Genomic DNA, 25,282 nt, shown 5'->3' with positions numbered 1-25,282 from the left:
AGAGGTGTGACTTTACATAAGCAGCTACATTTTAACTTGAGTCAGCAAAACGTTCACTGAGTCCACACAAAAAAGAAAAAAAAGATGTCGCTTTCAATCTCGGCAAGGACTACTGATGGCCAAGGCTGACACAGGAACTCCCCCAGCCCCTGGTACTGCACTCTCACTTGTTAGTGCGGTAGAGTAAGCAGCAGTGGCTTTTTGGTGAGGAGAAAGGATTAATGGGTGGGTGGGTAAGTGTGTGTGTAGGTGGTGTTGTTTGTGTGTGTATGTGTTAATGAGTGCAGACAGGCTTAGTGTGTGTGGTGGTTCTGTTGAGTGCTGACAGGGTTAGCCTATGTGTATGTGGGTTTAATGAGTGCTGGCAGGGTAAGTGTGTGTGGTGTATATTAGTGCACACATGTGTGGCATAAATATATATTTGGGCATGGATGTGTGACATAATGTATTGGGGGAGAGCTGTTTGGCATATAAAGAATTTTAGTCACATGGGCATATGTACTTGGTGCATTGTTTGGCATAATTCACAACAATGTGACATACAATATATTTGGTGCACAGCTGTGTGGCATATGTATTGGGGACACAATTGTGTGGTATATTATGTATTGGGGCACAAATGTGTGGCATATTATGTATTGGAGGCATTGATGTGTAGCATAATTATGAACTGGGGATACAGCTGTGTGGCATGTAATGAATTTGTGGCACAGATGTATGCATATTTTTAATTGGGTTATGAGTCACAGTATGATTTTGGGGCTCTACTGTGTGGCATATTATAAATTGGCATCACTAATGTGTGGCATAGTATGAATTGGAGGGAGCAGGGGCGGTGGGTGAAATTTTTGCCAAGGGCGCCCAGACTCCTTGCAGTGGCTATCTGCCTAATTGATGGCTAAATAAGCATTATAGCGGGAAAAATCTGTCAGGTTCAATTTAAAGGGGCATAGGGAGGTAGGAATAGGTACAAAAAATAGTGCTTTATTTTTTTTTCTTTAATTTTACTGCCCTGGTCCTCCATGAGCAATATATCAGACCTTATCTCATATAATACTCCTTTCACTTTCTTAGCTCTCTTTGACCTGCATAATTTATATGAATATTTAGAATATGTTTTTTTTGCCATTAATATGTTTTCTATTATTAACTGTACATGTGATCTATGGATCTATTGGGTGAGCCCAAATTATGTTGTTTGTGCACATTTATACTTTTTGCTATATGCTGTTTCATGGTAGGATTGGCCGTAGACTTCAGCGGGAACTGAAGTCTCTCTCTCTCTCTCTCTCTCTTTTCTCCCTGTCTCTCTCTCTTCACCCTGTCTCTCTCTTCTCACTGTCTCTCTCTCTCATCCCAGTCTCTCTCTCTCCTTCCTGTCTCTCTCTCTCTCCTTTCTGTCTCTCTCTCTTCTCCCTGTCTCTTGCTCTCTCTCTCTCTCTTCTCCCTGTCTCTCTCTCTTTTTTATTTTCCACCAGTGACTGTATGGTTTTACAGATCCCTGCATACACATTTTTTCTGTATATATATATATATATATATATACATATATATATATATATCTACACACACAGAAGATGAGAGGCGGCACTCAGAGACTGGTACAAATGGTGTACTAGTCTCTGGGTGCTGCCTCTCATCTCCTGTTAGCGATATTGAGGGTGCTGATCCTCTAGGAGGGCACTGGAGCAGGATACATTGGCTATACATTGGAGGGCCGGGGCATTGTTTGGTGTGTGTGTGTATATATATATATATATATATATATACACACAAAAATGACCGGCATGCCACTTATCCATAAATAAATGACTGGTTGCCCTCCCGGGAACAACTAATGCCAAAAGATACAAGTCGGCGGCACTCCAGAGCTTATCAACAAGATGTACACTTGAGCAGTGTTTAATTTCTTTACACTTTTATTGAATAACCCATTTTGCCGGTCTGTACCGGCAAAATAGGGTGCAGCGACCTGTACCAGGAATGGCTCTGTCGGTACTGGCCCAGCAAAGCCCCGTTCCATACTCACCTTCCAGTCCCCCAGCATCTCATGGTACTCCTCTCTTTTATTCATTATTGAAAATAGACTATATAACCATTGCATGTTGATGACATTGGCTTTATTCCTACACAAACAGGCGGCTTCCAGACCATATTATCTCCTGAATGAGTTGTGAATACCGACTCAAGACACTGCCTGTCTAGGAAGGATCTATTTCTTCAGAGGGTCCCTGTTGCAGAGAAATCATATAGGTAAGAAAATACTCATTCACATGCTCCGTCTGGTTATTCATTGAAGAGGGACTGTGGGCATACCCATCAGCTCCTGGAGCAGTGGGCATGCCCCCAGCATGACGAAACAGGGGTAGAATGGTTCGCAAACACAAGGCCATGCCCCTTGGTGCAAGGCCACGCCCCCTTTTTGGGCACACGCCTTTGGCGGGCGCACATAGGGCCACTTTACGGCAATTTTCCAGGGCCACTTTAAACTCCCAATCCGCCCCTGTGCTGTTTAAATTAGCTGTATATTGGTGATATAAGTAAGGCTTTGGTGGGTGTGTTCAGTCTCATGTTTTACCACTGAGAAAATAAATGATTCCAAAACTCTTGTGTGTAGTGTTTATCTTATTAGCAGAGTAAAGCAAATTGTTCCTGGGCATGTGACCTTTTGGCAGAATGACAAGGGAAGGAGACTGGGGTCCATAACGTAATAGTTGGTATGATATAAATATATGTATATAACCGCAGACAGTAAACTGGGAGTACACTAAGCCCCTTAGTGTACAGGATGTTAAGTGAGTTGCGCAACAAAGGTGCTGGTGGCAGTTAGTCTACACAGTGTACAACTTAACCAGGTTTCAGCTTTATTTACCCAGGTAGATCAACAAGGTGACATAAAGACACATGGATGAACAGGTACTATAACAATGCTGGAGCAGCTTGAAGCGTAAGGGTATTGCTGGGCATTGTATTAATGCAGTTAGCAGGATGTTGAATTTCCCGGTGATCAGTATTGCTATGCCCCTTAGTAATAGCGGTGGTGGTATAGGATACTTGCGGTACTTTGTAGGGCTCTGTGTGGCTGGGAGTCTCAGAGGGCATGTCCAGTCTCATGGAACGCCTTGTAATGTTTACAGTAGGTGATCAATTTTTGAGGCAAACAGCTGTTTGTACTGCTTTGGCCCAAAATATTTTGTCAATACTTGCATCATTCAGCATAGATGGTGTTCTTCAACTATTGTCCTATTTGATCTGTCACTCATGTCATTTTGTCTGGCTTATAGACAATAGTTATCTGATGTTGTATGCCATTTTTTGCAAGACAGTTGGCTAGATCTTTGTTCTCGTACTCTCCACCATTATCAGATTTTAGTATCTTTAGTTTGAGACCTGTTTGGCTTTCTACAAGGCTCTTGTACTCTTTGAACTTATCTGTTACCTCACATTTTTTTGTTTAGAAAGTAAATGTGTCATCCTTGTAGCATCATTGATAAATGTCATTAAGTAATGTTTCCCACTCATAGACTCTATCTCCAATGGACCATACATACTGTGTGCTCTAACTCCAATGGCAATCATGCTCTGAATGCAATCTAGGGAAAGGTGCTTGCCCTTTACTCAGCTTTCCCATGCTGGTCTTACAGGATCGTTCACTCTATGTCAATGAACAATCCTGTAAGACCAGCATGCCATTTTGAATTTCTGCATGTTGTCGTAATCTAGGTATCCTAGTTTCCTGTGCCATAGCTCCATTGATAGGTTGATTTTAGCAGCTACCATTCCACATCTCACTTGTCTAGGATATAAAGCTGTTGGTACTGGGTTGCTGCAGCAATTACAGTCCCTCTTTGGTTGTACACAATCCACTGAACCTTTGAAAACTGGACTCTGTATTCTCTCCTCTCAAGTACTCTAATGGCAATTAGATTAGTTCCTAAGTTTGGCATAAATAATACACATTCAATGTCTATGACAATTGCTTTGCTTTTAACTTTCAAGCATACAGTAATTATTGACTTTTGTGGCATTTAGGATCTTGTCTTCTATTCCTCTAACTTTTACTGACTCATACCACTTTAATGAGTTGAACCAACTTTCATTACAGATAAAATGCCTTGTAGCTCCTGAGTCCATGTACCAGCAGTCCTTACAGTGGCTATCTGCTACATTTAAGATTGACTCATACCCACTGTCAGGTTTAGGTGATGGGGTGCCACTTTATACACTTGATCTTTAATGTGAGGCCTTATGTCCCAACTTGTGACATTTAAAACATCTAAATTTAGGCTTTCTGTGCTTTGAAGTTTTAGACAGTAGGGCAGAATTTTCAGCATTTGTTTCTGTAGGTAGGCACTCTTGAAACTGCAATTATTTAGCACATACAGACCCTGATTCAGAGCCACTCACAAGTGCTGTACGCTCACAAGCGGCCTGATGTTTAGGCGCTGCACATGCGCCGTGTCAGGCGTGTGCGAGCCCTGCCGAGTGACTGAAGTTCAGTCGCTATGGGGCTCGCAACAAGATGGGGTGGCTGTCAATGGTGAGTGATAGCTCGCCCCATTTTGTGGGCGGGTAGGGGGGGTTGCTGGACAAATGCAGCATTCCCTTAGGAACACCTGGAATTTGTAGGAAGGTCTTACTGACATCACTACTCATGTCAGTAGTGGACTTCCTGCTCTAGTAGAGCAGGAAGTCCACTCGGCCTTGCGGCAGCCTAGACCCTACTGTAGAGTCTCGTCGCAAGGTTGATGGTCACGATTATTGTGATGGTCTCCTGGCCACTCGCACAAGCTGTGGGTGGTCTCCCACAGCTTTGTGAAATGGCTGGAGTTAAAAAAAAAAAAAAAAAACTCCCACAATCCCAGCATGCGGGCAGCGGCAGCGAGCGGCTCTGAATCAGGGCCACAGTCTCTGTGGTTAGCTTCCTAGTACTAGACTCTAATGACTATACATGGAAGGTCATACTCTAGCATAAACTTTTGCAGCATCACAATTGCAACCTTGCAACCTCCTCATGGTATGCATTTGGCATCCCAGTGGTCTGGATGCCGACGCTCCTATTACCAGTGCTGAAATCTCGACACCGGCCAGAAGTCCGGCGCCATCATCCCAACCGCCGGGATACCGAAGGTAAGTATCGGGAGGGGGGAGGTTAGGTTTAGGGTGCAGGGTTATGGCTAGGCACTAAGGGGTGAAGGTTATGGTTAGGCACCAGGGAGGGGGTGGTTATGGTCAGGCACTGGGGGGGAGCTTACAGTTAGGCACCAAAGAGGGGGGTTAGGATAGGGAGATTGGGAGGGTTAGCATACCGACCAACAAGTGTTGGTATGTTAACCCTTTCGAGATACCAGCATCGGGATTCTAACTGTCGGGATCCCAAGCACCGGCATCTCATACCGATCCCCTCCTCCTCATCTATTATGCTGCCGATTGAAGTCAATGGCTTAGATATAGATAACATTCTGTTAATATACTATTTCATGTTCTTGCATGCACTAAGCTTTGTTGCATACAATTTGCACCTCAGGTTAATTCTTCTCATTAGCCCTTTATCTTCATAAGCCAACTGCAGATTCACTTACATGTCCTGTATGGTCATTTTACCGTGGGTAATGGAATAGACGCGTGTTTCCACATTTAGATCTTTTGTACCCATAGCTCTATGTATTGTACTTATTCTGAGTCTGGATTACAACCAGGATTGCTAGTAACTTTCCATAGTTTTTCCAATATTAAATGCATCTCCATAGCAAACTTCCATGAAACATAAGTTTCTGCACCTGTCAGCTTCACAAAACTCTTGCTGCACTCAAGATTCCCTGCACTGTACATTCTCCATACAAGTCAATAAGGGTCTGCCTATGGGCTTGATTCACTACTCTACGCAAGTGTGAATATGCACGCAATCAGCTGATTGTTTCGCACTGCAAATGTGCAAGCGAACCAACCGTTGCAATGGGGACTGCGATCACAATGACTATGCATTGCAGACCCATTGCAGAGTGATTGACTGGAAGTGACGTTTGTGGGTGGTGACAGAGGGGTGGTCAACTGAACACAGGCATGCCAGTGCGTTCGCATGCCATTGCAGGGGCCTGCATAAATTAGCCACTGTGATGCCATACACAGTCTGAGTTCTCATAGCGTGCATTGTTGTTATCAATTTCTGAGCAAGCTCAGAGCTTGCGCAAGTGTGTTTAAGGCTGCCAGTGTACCGATGGTTTTGGTATTCTGCTAAGTATTATGGATGTGTGCAAAGTAAAGTGGGCGTCCTTATGTAGTGCTGAGTTTGCATTGTGATTGCAATAAATTAGCATACTATCGCAGTTGAACTGTGTGCGTACGCAATATTGCATTCCATAGTGAATCAGGTCCCATACTCACTCTTTTATTCTGTGTCACTGCAGCTCGTTGATCTTGGTATCGGCTAGTTCCACACCAAAGGTATTTGGACTTTTGGAAATCATGCACAGTGTCCTGGGCCCATAACCTTTTGGCACAGTATAACAGAGTGCACCTGGCACGTAACCTATTGGTAGAATGACCACGGAAGGACACTGCGGTCTGTAACTTGATAAATTGTATGAAATTTGTATGATGTAAATATATGTATATAACCACAGACAGTACACTGGGAGTACAATGGGCCCTGGGTGTACAAGTGTGTTGCGCAGCAAAGATGCTGCTGACGATTAGTCTACACGTGATACAGCTTAACCAGGTTTCAGGTTTACTTAACCAGTTAGAACAAGGAGGTGGCATAGAGACACAGGGATAAACAGGTACAATAACAATACTGGAGCTGTGTGGATTGTAAGAGTATTACTGAGCATTTCTGTGTGCAGGGATGGTGTATGCCCTGGTGGCAAGTGGAGCTATGCCCCTTAGTAATGGCAGTGGTGGTATATGGTATTTACGGTACTCGGTAGTCTGTATGGTTTTTATGGCTGGGAATCTCAGAGGGCATTTCCAGTCTCCTGAAATGCTGGGGCGGAAAGACGCACCAACAGGGTGTGCATTCGCACAGTGCCATGTATGGGCACACTGGGCATTCTAGTGGCCTGTTTTGGCCAGTACAGTACAATTTTTTTTACGGTCTGTACCGGCAAATGGGGCTGCATCAACTTGTACCAGATGCTGGCCCGGCAAAGCCCTTCCCCATCTGATATCTATAGCAGCACTGCGGGGACAGACTTCTGCAGCACTGCTGAAGTGACAAGCTGACACGGGGCTCCCCTGTGGTTCTCTGCACGGCAGAACTATGGGAGACAATGGAGGCACCTGCAGCCGGGCTCCAGCTCTGAAGGGGCACCTCCTCCATTGTCCACAACATATTCACCCCACTTAGGGCTGTAACTATGTACCTGGAGTGTACCGTCATGGCTGCCCAATACATGGCACCACTTCCCAGCACCTGAGAAGCCACCATACACTAGTGGAGATCTCCAAGTCAGCTGCTGCCTTCGTCTATCTATAGCCTGTCTGCATGCGGATTGCTACATTACGGTATCAGTGGCTGTGATTTCTGGGTCACCAAATCATAAATTGCCTCCGGGCGTCTGGGATGAACGTACGCCACCGGTTCTCTGCATTGATGCTGACGTGAGAAGGACGGAGGAATCACCATGTGCTGGCAGCATTGCAAGCAAGAGAAGAAAGCACAGCTGTTGCTATGGACTGCAGCAATTTTATTAAGGTGAACAGTTAACAAGAAGAATCGGGAGCCCCCCTGTATACTATATACAGCATACTTAGTATCATTGAATGATATGGTACATGAACCGGTGGGGAGACTTTATATAATGGACAATTCAATCTTAAATTATATAAACTCTCCCCACTGGTTCATGTACCATATAGGAGTATTAGTCAATGATAATAAGTAATATGCTGTATATACTGTAGTATAAAAGGGGGCTCCCAAAGTGTCAGAGCTGTTGGGGAGCTGGATCCCTGACTGATGCCACATGTTATATAACCCCAGCAGCAGCAGTAACGCAGGAACTAGCAGCCCTCACACATCTCAGGCAGTGGCGTAAATTCATCCCAGATGCCCAGAGGCAAGTTATAATCTGGTGCCCCCCCCCTTAAAAAATCACACTGGCATGAGAAGCTGCTGAGGAGCAGCAACATCAATAAGCGGGGACAGGCTACAGATAGACGGAAGTGGCATCTGATGATCTGGCACAGATCCCTCCACTAGTATATGATTATGGTGGCTTCTCAGGTGCCGGGAAGCGGTGATATGTATTGGGTAGCCGTGATGGTACGCTTCGGGTACATATTTACCGCCCTAAGTGGGGTGAATATATTGTGGGCAATGGAGGAAGTGCCCCTTCAGTGCTGGCACCCGGCAGCAGGTGCCTCCATTGTCTCCCATAGTTCTGTCCCTGATCTCAGGCCTTATTCAGTATCTCACAATGAAATGTTTGCTTTTTTTCAAGGCTTATGATGTTCAAAAGTTTCTGTTGATTAATCCACGCTTTACATCATGTTTCTTATGTTTAAACATTGATTTTGTTGAAAGTATCAATAAATCTAAATAATTAATTGTATTGACCATTGACATTTTTATTCTCGTGAATCATACTTGCCTACCCTCCCGAGACCTGCGGGAGGCTCCCGATTTTTCGGGTAACCCCCCGCATGAGTAGGTACTTCTTCCGCATTCCGCCAACTTCCTAGTGAAGTGGGCAGAATAGGAAGAATATTCCCGGGGATCGGCGGGTCTGTGAGTAGGGGGAGGAGCATAAAGAGATTATATGAGAATCACTATCTCCTGCCCCTATTTAAATATGTGGTGTCCGCTGCAAATTACCGCAAAGAGGTAGGGCTTAATGATGCGTCCCCACCCCAAACACCGCTCAACTGCTTCTCCTGCCCGGGCTTCTCCCCTAGAGGAAAATGTAGAAGTCGGCAAGTATGCCATGAATGGGTGGGTAGGGGTCCCAGTGCATTGCTTTGCCCAGGGCCTGCACTACTGTTAAGATGGCCCGGCATGGGCAGTAGTGCATGTCGAATGTCAGACTTCCTGGTGAGCTGCAGTCCTAGAGTCCCTTGGGTCCTAGAGATTGCCGTCTCTGCTGCTATATGGATTAGAGGCAGCGCAGAATGCACCTCATCCAACATATCTCAGCTATGCCTCACTCTGTCAGGCATGAATAAATATGGGTAAGTGTAGCCTTTGCTGAAGCCTGTGACGATCCTGATCCTTTCTTTACCTTAGTTACCTCTGACATGCCTCATCGCTGGCAAGCACTTCTCTCTCCAGCCAACAAGGCTGCCCCCGTGCCAATACCCACTTATGGAATTCCCTACCACAGCCTCTTACCCAGCCTTTAAATCTTTAAGTTATTTCTAAAAAACCATCTATTTAATAGAGCTTACCCTACTCCCCACTTGTCCTTATCTCTCTCCTCTTGTTTCAGCTGTGCTTCCAATTACAATGTAAGCTCTCTCTATCATGTGTTTCTATGTCTGCATTTGTTATCTCTATCAATAAGCATATGAATAAACTGGAATGATGATGGAATAAAAAAAACAATAATAATAACAAATATAAAAAGCCCTTTTAGTGCATTTATTAAATCAATACAAAAATATAATTAGCAAGAAGCATCCATATGAATTGCACTTTGTTAAATAATACTTAGCCAATCAGGGACATTCATGAAAATGTCACTTGGTAAACACTGTTTGCAATTTTCCAATGTGAACAGTGAACTTTGGGCCTGATTCAGAGCCGCTCGTAAGCGGCCGCTCGTTCGCTCCGAGCGATGTTCGCACAACTGCGCATGCGTACGGCTCGTAATACGCATGCGCGAACCAGTCAGTGCGGTCGAAATTCATGTGCTCGCAAAATAGCGAATGCCTGCTAATTTGAGTGACAGAATGAGGCATTTGTGGGTGGTAACAGGGGAAGGTGCTTGATAACGGGGAGTGGAGATCCGAACGCAGGCGTGCCAAACGGTCAAAACGGGCGTTTTAAGGGTGTGCATAATTAACAAAGCAGCGTCATCAACCACGTCACTTGGTTGTTTATTAGCCTGAACTGCTCGCATGATTGCGGTAGGAAAATCCAACCACAAGCACTGCGAGCAGTTCATTCGCCTTTCGATGTACTCGATTAATCAAATAAATAGCGGAGATGACGTAGGATGCGAGCGGCCAGGGGGCGTTTTTTACAAAAAAAGACCGCATGTTTTGTTCGCTCATTCAGACACAGAGGCGTCAACAGACCGCAAAGAGCGAACGGTCAATTTAAATAGCCAGACCCTTTTTCTGGATGAGCGAGCGCAAATAGCGTCCGGCTCTGAATCAGGCCCTTTGTTTTTTAATGTTACTTATATTTTTTTGACTTGTGCTTTATGCAATAAGCATATTTTAAAAAGTGGGTCCCACCAGATTCTTATTCATCCAAGATAGACCATTAATTGAGCGTATTCTGTATCCTTCAGCAGCCGAGGCAGTAGAACTGTGACCTGTAGAAAAGGTCTGCCTGAGAGTAAGCCTAGCACAGTCTCACTGCTAGATTTTGAAACTCTGTCAGACTAGAATCTCCATTCCCAACTTCTCCTATACGTCACAGATTTGCTACTATATGGTCTGGACATACCTACCTGGGAGAGAGGAAAACACACTGACTAAAATATTTTTTCCTGCTGGAATGAGCTTCTGGAAGAGCTCCATTTTATTAGTTTCTGCATAAACTCTTATGTATGCGCTTCATTCATTAACCGCATACTGTATGTACTTATTCTGTTTTAAGCGTGATATGTATTTTGTATGATTTGTAACTCTGTTCAACACTGTATAATTTTGGGGCACCTTCAAAATAAATGATAATGTTGATGATAGTGACAAAGCACAAAGCAAAAAGATAAGGTTAGAGGGCCTGGTGATAGGTTCACTTTAGAGGATAATTCTATTCAAAACTGAAATAAGTTTGTGTTGAATATCATAAGTAAGCTCCATCGCCATGGGTTGCTTACCAGGGGTCTGGCATATAAACCAATCAGTGAGCCCCTGACATCCTGTTAATACCCGCTAGTCCTCTGCTCACTCCTGCATGTACCTACCCGATACACCGCCTGCCCGAATAAAACCAGGTCAGCAGGAATGAGGAGATGTTCCTGGACTCTGCTTGCTCCTGCCAAACCATTCTGTATGAACCGGCAGCAGGTTATACACCCAGAACCAATATACAGTGGTAACATGCAGGAGCAAGCATAGGACATAGGGCATCTGTCAGGTTCTCTAAATGCCATAACCCAGGTTAGTAACCTTTTTTGAGCCAGGGATTACTTAGGATATTCCAACACAAAATAATTTTTTGGAATATGTCCTGGAAAACATTTTTTTATCGTTTAGCAACATTTTATTTATTTCTCTTGCAAATCATTCTCTGAAAACAGCGCAGTGCAGATGATCATCTTTCTACTCTTTCCTTTACCAATCAGTTACAACGGGTACTTTTAAAATTCATATTAATGAAAGACATAATTACTGAAAAGTAATCTTAAAAAAAGGGCTTACTATATCTTACCTTGGCTTTGCGGAAAGCCCTAGAGTGGCGAAACTGCTGGACGGCTGCCCCTCGTTTCATCATATTAATGATCATTTTCATTACTTCATTCATTTAAAGCACATTGGGGCAAATCCTAATAGGTGCAAATTGCAAATAGCGAGTTTGTTTCTTGAAACTTGCAGGCTTTGCATGGAACCGCGCTCTAGAGAATTCTCCAATCCAATTAAAAATGCCTACTCGCACTACTCACAACGGAGGGGTGCGAATTGACTGCCAAATGAGATTTGAGAGAAGTGCATGAAAAAGTGGGGAGACCATCCTGGACCCCCCAAAATTGATGATTTAGTTAGCAGGACTATATAGAAGGTTGTTTGTGGGCATTAGGAAGGTACTGTAGGTTTTTAAATGGTGTCAAATGGCTGATTTGTGTGGTTTTTTTTTTAAATGCGAGTAAATGATTAAAAAAGCTATTTTCGTTTAATCTCAAACTAATTAAATGCAAAATGCAAAAAAAAGGAGAAAAAAATGTGATTTTGGGGTACTTTGAGGGCACCTTGAAAAAAATAATTAAAAAAAAATGATTAAAAAAAACAATTATTTCTCAATTAAAAAAATTTTGTAATTAAATTTGAGGTGCCTAAATTAACAAAAAAGTTGATTTTGGGGTAATTTGAGGACAATTTTTCATTTACCCCCAAAAATTACATGTAATTATTGGACTAATTAAGATAATTGGAAACTTCCAAATGCCTAATTAGTCATTAGGGGGGTGTCCAAAGGGTTAAGCACAGTGTCCTGACTATTTTGACCCTAAAAGAAAGATTTTCCTTTCCATCTCTCACCCTCAGGGAGGTGCGAATGGAAAGATGCGAATTCAGTCTGACTGATCAGTGCGAGTTGCTAATTGGATTGCAAAATTAATTCGCTATGTGAATTCGAAGAGAAAATAGCAATTTGCACCTAATTGAATTGACCCCATCGTGTATGAGAGATGGTATAGCATTTTATTATTATTATTACTATTATTATTATTATTATTGTTATCATCATTGTCATCTTTTGTTTACATGGTGCCATCAATTGTTCTTAGCACCATACAGGGAAGATAAACAATAATACACAAATGCAATGTAAAATGGTTCAAACAGACAGTACAGATGGAAAAAGAAAACAATTAGATATTTAGACAACTGGGCAATAGTAGATTTTACCTAGGGAATGCAGGGCTGCAGACCCCACCAGTAAAATCCACCACTCCAAGTGAGCTTAGTGAGTATTTCCTGGCAGTGGCTTCATATTAGAAGCGCTATCTGCAAATCAAACACCAGACAGGAATTGACAGCAATTAGCAGAGAAATCACTTCCAATGGGAAGCCCCTCCTTGCCTCTCCATCAGCCCAACCCAGCTTCTAGGGGCTGCAGCGGATACAGTTCCAAGTAGCCAGTATTTGTACACATGTGCTGGTCATTGCCCCTGTCAGAATGCACCTGCAGGTGGCGAAAAGAACTGTAAGGACCCATGACTGGACTGCGGCAGTGGTAGCCCTGCATACATAAAAGGCTAGGAGCCACTACGGCAACTAACAGTTAAGAAATGTAGCACTCAATGATCTAATGCACTGGCAAAGGCAAACATAAAGGATCGGTGTCACTGACTGTGAGGGGGGAGCGCACTAGAGACAGAGATACTGCAAGAACAGAATATGAGGGGTGGAAGACCCTTCTCATGAAAGCTTAAAGTGTAGGGGATTATTATCATATTTATTGACAAGGCACCACAAGGGTAGTATAGCATCGTGCAAGGGGATAAAATTGACAATAAGATAGTATAAACTAACACAGACAGTATTTCAAATCACATACATTCATAATTGCAGTGAGCAGTTAGCATAATTATGTAGAACAAACAAAGGGCAGAGAGCCCTGCTCATACGAGTTTACAATCTATACAGGCAATAGGTAGATGCAATGGGAGAAGAGGGAAGAGTCTGCAAAGTTATATGGGGGTGGTAAACTACAATGAAAACATTAGATTTAAGGGCATGCTTGAAGGCTTGGAGGCTGGATGTGTCTAATGGAGAGAGGGAGAGCATCCCAGAGGCTAAGAGCGACCCAGAAGAAATCCTAAATGTGAGAATGGGGAGTGGTGATCAGGAAGGAGTTGAGGAAGCAATCATGGACAGAGCAATGAGGGCAGGAGGGAGGGAGTGAGGAAATGAGGCTCAATATATAGACAGGAACAGTGAGGTTAGGTGCTTTGTAGGTGAGAGTCTATCCTCTAAAGCAGGGGTGGGGAACCTTTTTTCTGCCGAGGGACCATTTTGATATATATAACATTATTTGCGGGCCTGGTGCAGGCCACACCTCCTCTGTGTGATGTCACATGGGGGCGGGGCCACAATAAACAGTAACTACAGCAATGCCCGGAGCATCCTGAGGATGCTCCAGGAAGCTGTAAGGGAAGTGGTGTGACCATCTGAAGCTTCCTAAGGAGGCTCCAGGTGGCACTGCTGCATAGTTACTGGCTGCAGGGTGCCATTCTAGGCACACTGCTAGTCAGATGAGGCTAGCAGAAAAAAACTCAGTGGGCCAGACCAAATGATTCCGCGGGCCTTATACGGCCCCCGGGCTTAAGGTTCCCCATCCCTTCTCTAAAGGGACAAGGTGGGAGATAGAAAGGCCAGAGAGCAGATCATAGTGATCATGTTGGGAAATGATGAGGACAAAAATTTTATTTTTAGTAACTTCTAGGGTGAGGAAAGGCCTAATTCTGGATATATTGCAGATATGGAAATAGCAGGACTAGGAAGAAAGGTGATAGAGGTGATAACGAAGTTGGCATAGAGCTGGTAAGGAAGTCCAAAAGGACTTGATAAGCTTGTAGAGGGAGAAGAGGAGGCCAAGGACAGAACGTTGGGACCCCATGGGAAGGGGAAGTGGAGATGGAGTGTTTGCACAAGTAGCAGGTGAACCAAAAGAGAGCGGAGTAACAAAGCACAATGGGGTTCAGGGTTTTGATGAGAAGGGGTGGTCAGTAGTGTCAAATGCTACTATGAGCTCAAGGAGCATAATACCCTAAATCTCAGTACTATGGAGGGCTGGGGAGAAGATGGGCAGAACAACAAAGCTGGAGAAGGGAGGCTAATATATTTTATATCTTAATCTGTGCAAATATTCTGATATTGCTTCATGACAGCTTGTCCCCTGAGTGGCAGTGTTCTACTAATATATAGCTGTGTCTCTCCCTCTCATATCATTTACTAAGCAATATAATTTTCTCTATGTAAAAATTCCTGCACCCATAGAGGTAACAGAGCATTTGAAGAAACATTTCAAATCTTATCTCTCTATAAACACCAACGGATATTTAAAAATATAGTCATCTATACTATTGTCAATACAGTAATATACACAAAATAACCTGATTAAAATAATCAGGGTCAATCTCACTGTGAAGGAGTTAGCAGTTATGTGTCAGTGAATAAATGATGTAGACATATAAGTAAAACTTTTAAGTTGCATATGTGTAACTTGGGGCATAATTGTTTAGTATCCCTGTGGATGTCTTCAAGTTCTTGTGTTATTCATACAGTATATATAATGTCATGTACCTAAGCCATATACCAGCTATAAAGCTAAACCCTTGCATGGCAGATCCGTTCTTTGCACTGATGTAAATGGAATTGTTAAGCTCTGCATTAATTTGAGCTTAAGAGTATAAATAGTGTGTGGAGTCATAGGCATGTATACTATTAGCAGCCGTGTTTGGACATCGAATTGTAGTTATGCAAACACTGTGCTGCTGATACAGAAAATATGACAGATTTTGTACCTGAATAGTTCCACAGTGTCGACATCTATCACCAAGTGCATGTTTACAGCAGCCGCAATGTGCTCCAATAGTGGAGCCACAGCGGAACTGCAATCAGCGCAGGCTGGGATGGACTGTCTATCAGGGCTATAGCGAGTAACTTATAAAGCACTTAACAGGGAGTGACAGGCTGCACAATCAATAACTGAATCTCACCCACATATACCTAAATTGGTGCAACATATATATATGTGTATGTGTCTGTGTGTGTGTATATATATATAAATGGAGAAAACACTACTCTCCTTACCTTACGAATTTATGTATGTTTGTGTATGTCTATATACAGTACATATATATATATGTACATATATGTTATGCACACACACATGTATATATGTGTATATGTGTTTCCCTATTGTGCGTTTTGTGTTTATATATTTACCATACGCATATTTCAGGATGGAGAAGACACTACTCTCATTACGAATAGAAAAACAAGGTTGTTTGAATAACTGAAATATTTTTTTATTGATACTAAATGGAACTATTTATGCATGTAGACAACACAGTAGCAGTGTATGTGTGTGCGAGGGGACAGCATGAGTAAGGGGCACATTAGCCAAAGACCAGAGATGGTGGCGGATGATCATTTCACCCACCATGTACGCTGTGACTCTATACATCCTGGTTACATAGGAAGAAGATCAGTGATCATTTATATCAAGATTTCAGTGCAGTCTACAGATTGCTGGGGAAAAAGAGTCAACTCCAGTAGCACCTTGTATGACTAATAGCCCATCATAAGATGCAGCAAGGATTGGAGAGGTGAGGGATAATAGATAAATAGAAGGATAACGAGATGGTGGTGCTCTATCAGGTAGACAGGATTAATGAGAGGGATAAATAATGACATACAGTATGGGGAAGTGATAAGTAATGAGGATGTGAAATTAGGTTTTCAAAGAGTCCGAGATGGAAAAAAAATGATAAGAGGCAGATGAGAGGAATATCTGAGAGTAGGATTAACCTCTTCTGGGGTGTCTGCGATGTAAATAGATCAAAATGACTGTAGGGGAACTAGCTGGCAGCCCTACGGGAGGTTCCAGCAAATAATGGGTTACAATAGAGAAGCACACAAAGAGAAACTGAATCATTTTGATTTGTAGCTTGTGATAAAGCAATACCCTCCCTCCCTGTGCCTGCCATGCAGGAATCCGCATTTATCAGGGATCTGGCACCAAACTGGTTAATAAAACCATCACCTCTGTTAATGGGATACAGCGTTTAGTAAATAGTGTATATGCATAATAGGATTAACAGCTTATTGAAAAATTCATAAGTATAGCATTGCGGTGAAATAGGGACTATGCTTGCAGGCTCCTTTTAGTGAGAATTCAAATGAGACTGTGTGACCCTTATCAGACATTTATTTCCAGCAATTCCCCGTTTCCGCTGGTCTCTGTTTTCTGTTCCTTATTTGATTAAAACAAATCTCTGGAATCATATATGTTATAGCAATTACACGTTCTCTTTGTGTGTAATTATTTACCCACCTAGTGCAATAAACAACTTTGCACAGATACAATGTATAACAATATACTAGTACATAATATTGCTTTGCATGTGACTGGTGCCTCCATGCAGCATTCAGGCACACCATTCTCTCCCTCTCCTAATACATCGGGATAAAAGCGTGGGGTGTAACGTATCCCTGAAATATTGCCCTTAGACACACTCTCACCTACACAAGGTGCATGGAGCCTGGTGTGTGCAGAAATGCTAATGGCTCTAATTTAGTGCACAGAGGATAAGAAATGAGAGATGACTGTCATTCTGTATGCAATGTTATACCCCAGTTCTGATGTAAATGTCAGTAATCTGTACACAGTATACATAGTATAATCTGCATGCTATGGTGGAGGCAGAGGATTCTCAGCCTCTGTGTTTGTTTGTTTGTTTATGGGAAGGCAGGGGAGGGATCTCCAAGTTTAACGTGTCTATATCTTCAGTATAATTGAATCGGATGTTTACTAATAATTACACACCAAGAACATCTGATTTGGCTGCTGTGGGACGGCTGCTTTTTGAGACATCTCATTTGCTAAATGTATTTCATAAATCCACTTGCTCAAAACAAGAGACAATTATGGAAACTGCTTTAGCTGTGGAAATGGCTTTTGCTGACCTATACGGAACATAAAGCGATTATGGGTTCCTCCATCTTTATGAAATGTTTTATACCCCTCAGATCCCTGACACTGATATGGGAAACGATTCCGTACACGTGAAAGCAACGAGAGAGTGCGTGTGTATGTGTGTGTGTTTATGTATGTATGTATGTATGTATGTATGTGTGTGAGCGTATATATATTTATATATCGGTTGGGCAAGGGGTGCCGGGTGTCTGATGATGCACGCTTTAAACTGTTATATTGCATGGTAAATTAGCATCTATGATAGTTAATTAAAATATTTATGCCTATTAGTTTTTTCCTATTTTAAACTATTTTTAGATCACTTTTGCACAGCATACAATTTTGATAATAATAATAATAATAATAATAATAATAATAATAATAATAATAATTAATATTATTATTATGAATCATTTCGCATTATTATTATTATTATTATTATTATTATTATTATTATTATTATTATTATTATTATTTGTAATATTGTTATGCCATAGGAATCAATTCACACTTCTCTTCTGTGATATACCTTCTACAACCATTTGTAATGTGATAAGACTCGTGTTTACTACGAAATCAAGTTGTTTCGTGAATTATAGAACTGCGTTATTACCTTGCGTCAATATTTTCTGTAGCGTCGATCGATGGGGAGAAAGGGGGTGCAACTTTCGGATCGGTACAAATGGTTGAAGCTGCTCATTAGAATCTTATTTAATTGTGATATTTAATTGTGATATTTAATTGTGATATTTAGATATATGAGCATTATTCTCCTGTCTTGCGATGTTTCATCTGATCGTTATTCTTTATCTGGACTGACAGTCTATTACAATTTAAATAATTATGTCTATCTATCTATCTATCTATCTATCTATCTATCTATCTATCTATCTATCTATCTATCTATCTATCTATCTATCTATCCATCCCCAAATATATAACTATTCTATTATTCTATATATACTCTATATAGTATTTACATATATACACAAGTTATGATTATGTCAAGTGACTCATTCCACTCTCCGTGCTTTACAACTGAAGTGCGATCAGGTCATACATACGCCCATACATACTATATATATATATAATAACTTCACAAAATACCCAACTCATCTACATTTCTTATGCAACACAGCAGGAAACATTACACTGGAAATGTTGTTTTGCTTTGTATTGATGCTTTCTACTATATTGTACCAAAAGGTATATGCTGTAAACAGTGATACAGTCCATATGCCAAATAGTTTACGTGACACTCAAATTTATATTCATCCATGGGAACCTCTAGCTACTTTCCATGTTATGCCGTACACAATACATGCGCATATTTGCTGTTTGCGTATAGCGCCGTACGTTATAGGGATCTTTTTTTTTAAAAACAGTGAGAGCAGGTTGGATAAAGACTGTCACAAAGACCTTAAACTTTTGCCATCGATCCCATCAAATGCACAAAAAGTTTTTATGTATAGTCAACAACAAGAATCACCAGAGTTGTTAATTGGTATTGGGACCTTATAATGTCGCCTAATGTCATTAGAACTCCAAAGATCTCCTAAAGTCCTCACCAGAACACACAGTCAGTCAGTCAGTCTCTCTCTCTCTCTCTCTCTCTCTCTCTCTCTCTCTCTCTCTCTCTCTCTCTCTCTCTCCCGCCCCCCCCCCCCCACCTTGTCATGCTATCAAAGCCAGATAGAGTAGTATATGTATACTCTGTGGAACACAAGGGTAAGCAATAGGCAAAACTAATAACAATAAGCTCCTGTATGTCTTGCTGATATAGAATATCCAGCCAGTGGGTGCCCATTCAGTGTGGATTTTTCCCATAGGCACAGCAGGGGGGGGGATCATTGGGATGAATAGATTCGGGAATGAGGCATACACTTGGATAGCACCTTTTAGGACCAGTGATTTCCACTTTCCATAAGGCACAGGTCTACAGCACAGGCTCTGCTAGCAGCAAAGGTCTCTTATAGGCACTATTGAAGTAATTAGGTCTGTTCTGTTCATTATTGCAGCAAATAAAATGTAGGTTCTCAGGATAATATTGACATGCTCCAAATGAGATTTTCTGCAAGCATTTAATAGACATGGTACAAAATTCTACCTCTGGAAGAATCCTAATAGAAACAAGATCACCTGCTTTAACAATGACAAATCATAGTAATGGCCTGTAACTGGTCTACACTCTTCTTAACGCTAGATGATTTCTAAGAAAGGTATAAAATGTCCACTACACTAGGGATGATTCTTAAACACACTGGTATCAAAATGTCCAGCTATCAACTTATTACAAAGTATGATCGTGTGGAAATGGATTTATATATATATATATATATATATATATATATATATATATATATATATATATATACATAATACATTTCACAATATATCTACACACACATACAAATGTAAGTCACCACCTCAATTTCCACAAAATATATTATCCACATAATTAAAAAGAGATTATTTGAGCTACAGTATTATGAACATGTACTAATTTACTTTAATTTCTATTATGTTTAATGCAAATGTGTGGATTTATTTTATTATTATTATTATTATTATTATTATTAATAATATAATCTTATTTTTTTGCTGTTATTATTATTTTATGTGTTGTTAGTATTTAAAATAAATATTCAAAAATAAACAGAGTTAGATACAGTAGGGTTGATATAGATTTCATAACTCCTTACATTTATTATGTTGCGTAGAATAATATATATATAAAAAAACTTTAATATATATATATATATATATATATATATATTAAAGTTTTTTTTTCTTCTTCACAGAATGCCCTGCACAATGAGAAGAAAAGGCAAAATGAAATCTCATTTTTCATCTGAGAGAAATGTTTGTTTAAAGAGGCTGGCCTCTGTTACTGATAGCAGGAAATTTACATCAAAATGTGGACTGTTTATGTGGATTTATTTATTTAACCATTGGACCTTTTGCTTAAAAGGTTTGTATTCGGGTTTAAGATCTTTCCTACAAGTGATGTGTTACTAAATATAATGCCATTTCCTAGCAATTAAATAGATTATATACAGCTTGCACAACAGTGACTTAATAATATGCTCAAGATGCATGTAAAATATTTATTTAGACTAATTCTGCATACTTTGTAATACGGTAGATTTAATTTAAAACTCACATGAGATAATATTTTCATCTTAAATTGCTCTGCATTCTTGTAAACAACAACATTTACCAGGAAAGATAAAGTAGGACTTTTATATTGCTCAATATGTGTGTATATATATATATATATATATATATATAAATATATATAGATCCATGTAGATATATATACACATAGATATATATTTAGAGAGATAGATAGATACATAAACACAGTTAAGCTGGGCATACACGCGGTATTCGTGGATCGCCCCAATAATTGTAGCATGTGTGCGAGTGACCAAGGGTTAAATAACGCTCGGTCGGGCATTCCAGATCGACCAGTATGCCCGTCCACTGTGATATTTGTGAGTTAAAATGTCGGCCGCATCGGGCAGTGTATGCCCAGCCACGGCTGACAAACAGACATTTCCTGTGTTCCTTCCCTTGGAAGGAACAGGGAAATGTCTCCTCTCCCGGGGGTGGAGCGCAGATATCGGGCTAATACACTGAGAGAAATCTCACAGTGTATGCTGCCGACATCTGCGGGCTTACAGGCTGCCAGATAATATATCTGTCGGTCTGACAGGCATTTTATCTGGCCGTGTACACCCACGATAGATAGATAGATAGATAGATATAGAATGGGGTGGGCAATAAGCGGTTCTCCAGCTGATTGACTACAAATCCCAGCAAGCCTTGCAAAACAGTTTTAGCATGGCCAAATAGCAAAACTGTGGCAGGGCATGTTGGGATGTGTAGTTCTACAACATCTAGTGGGCTGCGTTTTGCCCAGATAGACTTGTGTAGATAGATAGATAGACAGACAAACAGACAGACAGACAGACAGACAGACAGACAGACAGATAGATAGATAGATAGATAGATAGATAGATAGATAGATAGATAGATAGATAGATATGAAAAGATAGATATGTAAGAGAAATATAGACAGACCTCCAATGATAGTTAATGATAGAAAATAAAATGATTATAAACAGATAAAACTTGTAAAGAATAACACTTTATTATTAATTTGAACTATGTAATTCAATTATAACTCAATATAAACAATGTGTACTTACAGAAAAATACAGTTATAAATTTACATTTTAAAATCAATAACCATCAAGTGCTGTGACTTATAGGTGCCAATCCACGAGTAAAGTGGTGTAATCACCAACTGTAATGGAGGATTGTTTATACATTTCTTAAGCACTCTAACATATGTATTTCTTTGTGTGAGATACATGTCACTAATAGATGCATAGGTATTGGATGAATTTCTATAATAGGAAGGATTAGATTTGTTTGTGTATCACTGAAGTTTATAATTCAGGGGGTATATGGGATACAGTGTACTAGTGCAGTACAGTATGTATTATTATAGCACTTTGTTAATGAGAGATGTTACACAGGAGAGGATGAAAACATGAGATTTGGGTCTGTCCCAGTAAATGGATTTTACTGTTCCGCATGTTCCCCTACTCCTCCACTAGGAGGAGTGCCAAGTGCCTGTGTATTCTCTGTAGAGTATAATGACAACCAATGCAAGCAGTGTTGTACTCTATATTGTAGTAACAAGAGGTGTAAAGACTGTCTGGTATCTCAACATTATTTTGATATTTTCAGATGGATTCTCGCCTAGATGGAAATTTGGAGCATAACATTTGTCTATATTTTAGGTTTTTTCACCCAGTCAGGTATCTGGAATTGAAAAATAAATAAAAAAAAATGCTGTTTCCCGGCCTTGTTTAATTAGAAGCTATTTCAGTGTATTGCTCATCATTTCACCAAGATTTGAGGACAGTCTCCAGATCCCTGCATATCTGCAGCTGATGACAGCTCTAGGTGTGACTTCCCAGGGGGACATCTGAATGGGACACAAGCAGAATAAACACATTCTTCAACAAGCCTCCGTGTACCCCTGCATAGAAGCAGAATGGGAGCCAAACAAGCCCAAGTTGGTTGCCTGCGGTCTAAACATGAGTTTCTCTCTTCTGGAACAGAAAAACCTTCTTTGTCAAACCTGTTAGTGCTTTTGTTCTGGGAATAAAAGCTAAAGACAACTTACACAGCCAGAGCTGGGAACTCTGCCTTAAATCCGGACCTGACACTATTCACAAGCTCTTGACAAGGACAAAAAAGGGGAAATTAGGCCTAAAATCTAGCAGGCAGATGTCCAGGGTTAAAACAGGTTATTTGTTAATTGCTTTTGTGTATTTAAGGGAAGGGAATTGATGGTCGAGGAAGAGACCTGTTAGAAAATAATAAAATACAAAAAGTTAGCACTCCACATGTGATGTGATTCATTTCAGAGTGATTCATATTTCTAGCTATTAATATGGATGAGTTAAACGCGGCACACGCTGCACACTGTCTGTTCACTTGTGTAAAGGGATAAATGTGTGGGACAGTGTGAATGGAAGTGTATTCTAGCAGACCAGATAGAGAACTAATCCAGATCCATAAATCAGTGTGTTCAACACAACAATTTTTCACTGATGTTCCACATGGCTATGGTGACTGTTTTCTCTACTCTAAAGTAAGCAACATTGTAAAACGTTTCATTCTTGTGTTTTTATTTAATCTACTAATAACTACGTCATAAGGAGGAGCATTTTATTCAAGTAACTTGCTGGACTTGATATTCTTGCATTATGTTGATATTTCAAGCTTAAGCTATTATAGTGCTGTGCAAACTACAGACCCACATGCCAAGACTTGAATACACTTGAAATTCTGGTTAATTTTTCCAATTCCCAAATATGAAGCAATGAATGAAAGTATTTTAAAATAAAAACAAAATATTGGTAACTTCTGCAAAAGAAACCATCATAGATTTATGAATATGAAGCATATTGTAAAATTTAGTGGAATATGATAGGATAAATGTAACCATATTTTTACAATATGTATGAGGAATGCTTGTAATTTATATGAAGACTGTGGGCTCGATCCAATTAGGTGAGAATGGCGAGTAGCGAGTTTGTTTCTTTAAACTCGCACACTTCGCCGCAAAGCGTGCAATACAATTGAAAATGCCTATTCGCACTACTCGCAGCGGAGGGGTGCAAATTGACTGCCAAATGAGATTTGCGAGAAATGCATGAAAATGTGGGGAGACCATCCTGGACCCCCTAAAATGGATAATTTAGTTAGCAGGACTGTATAGAAGGCTGTTTCTGGCCATTAGGAAGTTACTGTAGGTTTTGAAATGGTGTCAAATGGCTGATTTGTGCTTTTTTTTTAAATGCAAGAAAATGTTAAAAAATTAACTTATTTCATTTAATCTGAAACGATTTAAACGAAAAATGAAAAAAAAACTAAGAAAAAGGATGATTTTGTGGTATTTTGAGGGCACCTTGAAAAATGGAAAAAAAATGATAAAAACAATTATTTTTCAACTAACAAAATATTGTAATTAAATGTGGGGTGCCAAAACTAACGAAAAAGTTTATTTTGGGGTATTTTGAGGACATTTCTTTTCACCTCAAAAAAATGACATGTAATTATTGGACTAAATAAGCTAATTAGAAGCTGCCAATTGCCTAATTGGTCATTAGGAGGGGGGTGTCCAAGGGGTTCAGCACAGTGTCCATACATTTTAACCTTAAAATATAGATTTTCCTTTCAATCTCACCCTCAGGGAGGTGCGAGTGGAAAGTTGCGAATTCAGTCTGACTGATCAGTGCGAGTTGCTAATTGGATTGCCAAATGAATTTGCTATGTGAATTCGAAGTAAAAATCGCAACTCGCACGTCGCATCTCGCAATTCGCACCTAATAGGAATGACCCCTATATGTTGCAGCTTGTAAAACAAATGTGACCTTATCAGTGGCAGCTCCTATCTGTGAGGTCCGGGGAATCTGTGCCGTCTGCCCCTGCTAGGCAGTTCTAGGAAGCCACTGTCACTGATAGGCAGTCCCTGCGGGTGGCAGATTTTACTTAGTTATTGCCCAGAGGTAAAATCTACCACTGTTTATTGTATACTTAGCTTTGTGGTCCTGACATCTTGGGGCTTATGTAAGCACTGGTGCAGTTTGAGTGAGTTAGCTTGTATGTTAACAATGGCAAAAATTTAAAAGGCGAAACCATATGATTTTGACATTTTAAATTATTGCCGCTTTAAAAATATGGTCTAATTCTCTGCAACTACACCAGTGCCTGCATCTCACAGGATATTACATAAGGCTCTTTATCAGAGGCGCTTTAAGAGAGGAGCCTGCACACGGGCCACCCTCCCCTCCGTCAGTACAGTAGACTATGGAATTGTGCCAGAGTCTACTGCACATGCGCAGGTCTCCGAGAACATGGCGCCTGCTCCGCGTTCCCGGGACATCTTCACTCTTCGAAGGTCATGTTGATTTGGATGCAATTTGTGCTTAAACTGTAATGATGGGTCATACCAGCCATGATGGGTTGGCAATATCACAAGATGCAGCCGGTTCTTCATGGGTAGAATGTGTGTCTTTTGGTCTTCATCACCATTCTCCAATTGTTCCAGGGTGAGTACCCTCAAGTATCCTATTGCCTGACATGTGTATATACATCTGTGTCAGTGTCCCAGTCTTCTCAGGTTGAATTTAATGCAGCATGTCCATATTGTACATTGGC

The 25,282-nt window shown here is 40.7% G+C and overlaps 1 long non-coding RNA gene across 1 annotated transcript in view; it reads left to right on the top strand.

Moving 5' to 3' along the window:
• The window catches only part of LOC148477552 (uncharacterized), a 47,480-nt gene extending 24,077 nt beyond the window's left edge, over positions 1-23,403 (top strand). The window contains exons 2-4 of the long non-coding RNA XR_015872499.1: positions 2,139-2,253; positions 20,338-20,507; positions 22,298-23,403. This is a non-coding gene — a long non-coding RNA (uncharacterized LOC148477552). The remainder of the gene's footprint in view (positions 1-2,138; positions 2,254-20,337; positions 20,508-22,297) is intronic.
• The last annotated feature ends 1,879 nt before the right edge of the window (positions 23,404-25,282 follow it).

This window comes from Taudactylus pleione, unplaced genomic scaffold (assembly GCF_031769625.1).
Source record: "Taudactylus pleione unplaced genomic scaffold, aTauple2 ptg000707l, whole genome shotgun sequence".
Taxonomy (NCBI): domain Eukaryota; kingdom Metazoa; phylum Chordata; class Amphibia; order Anura; family Myobatrachidae; genus Taudactylus; species Taudactylus pleione.
This window is presented reverse-complemented; position numbering and strand designations above follow the sequence as displayed.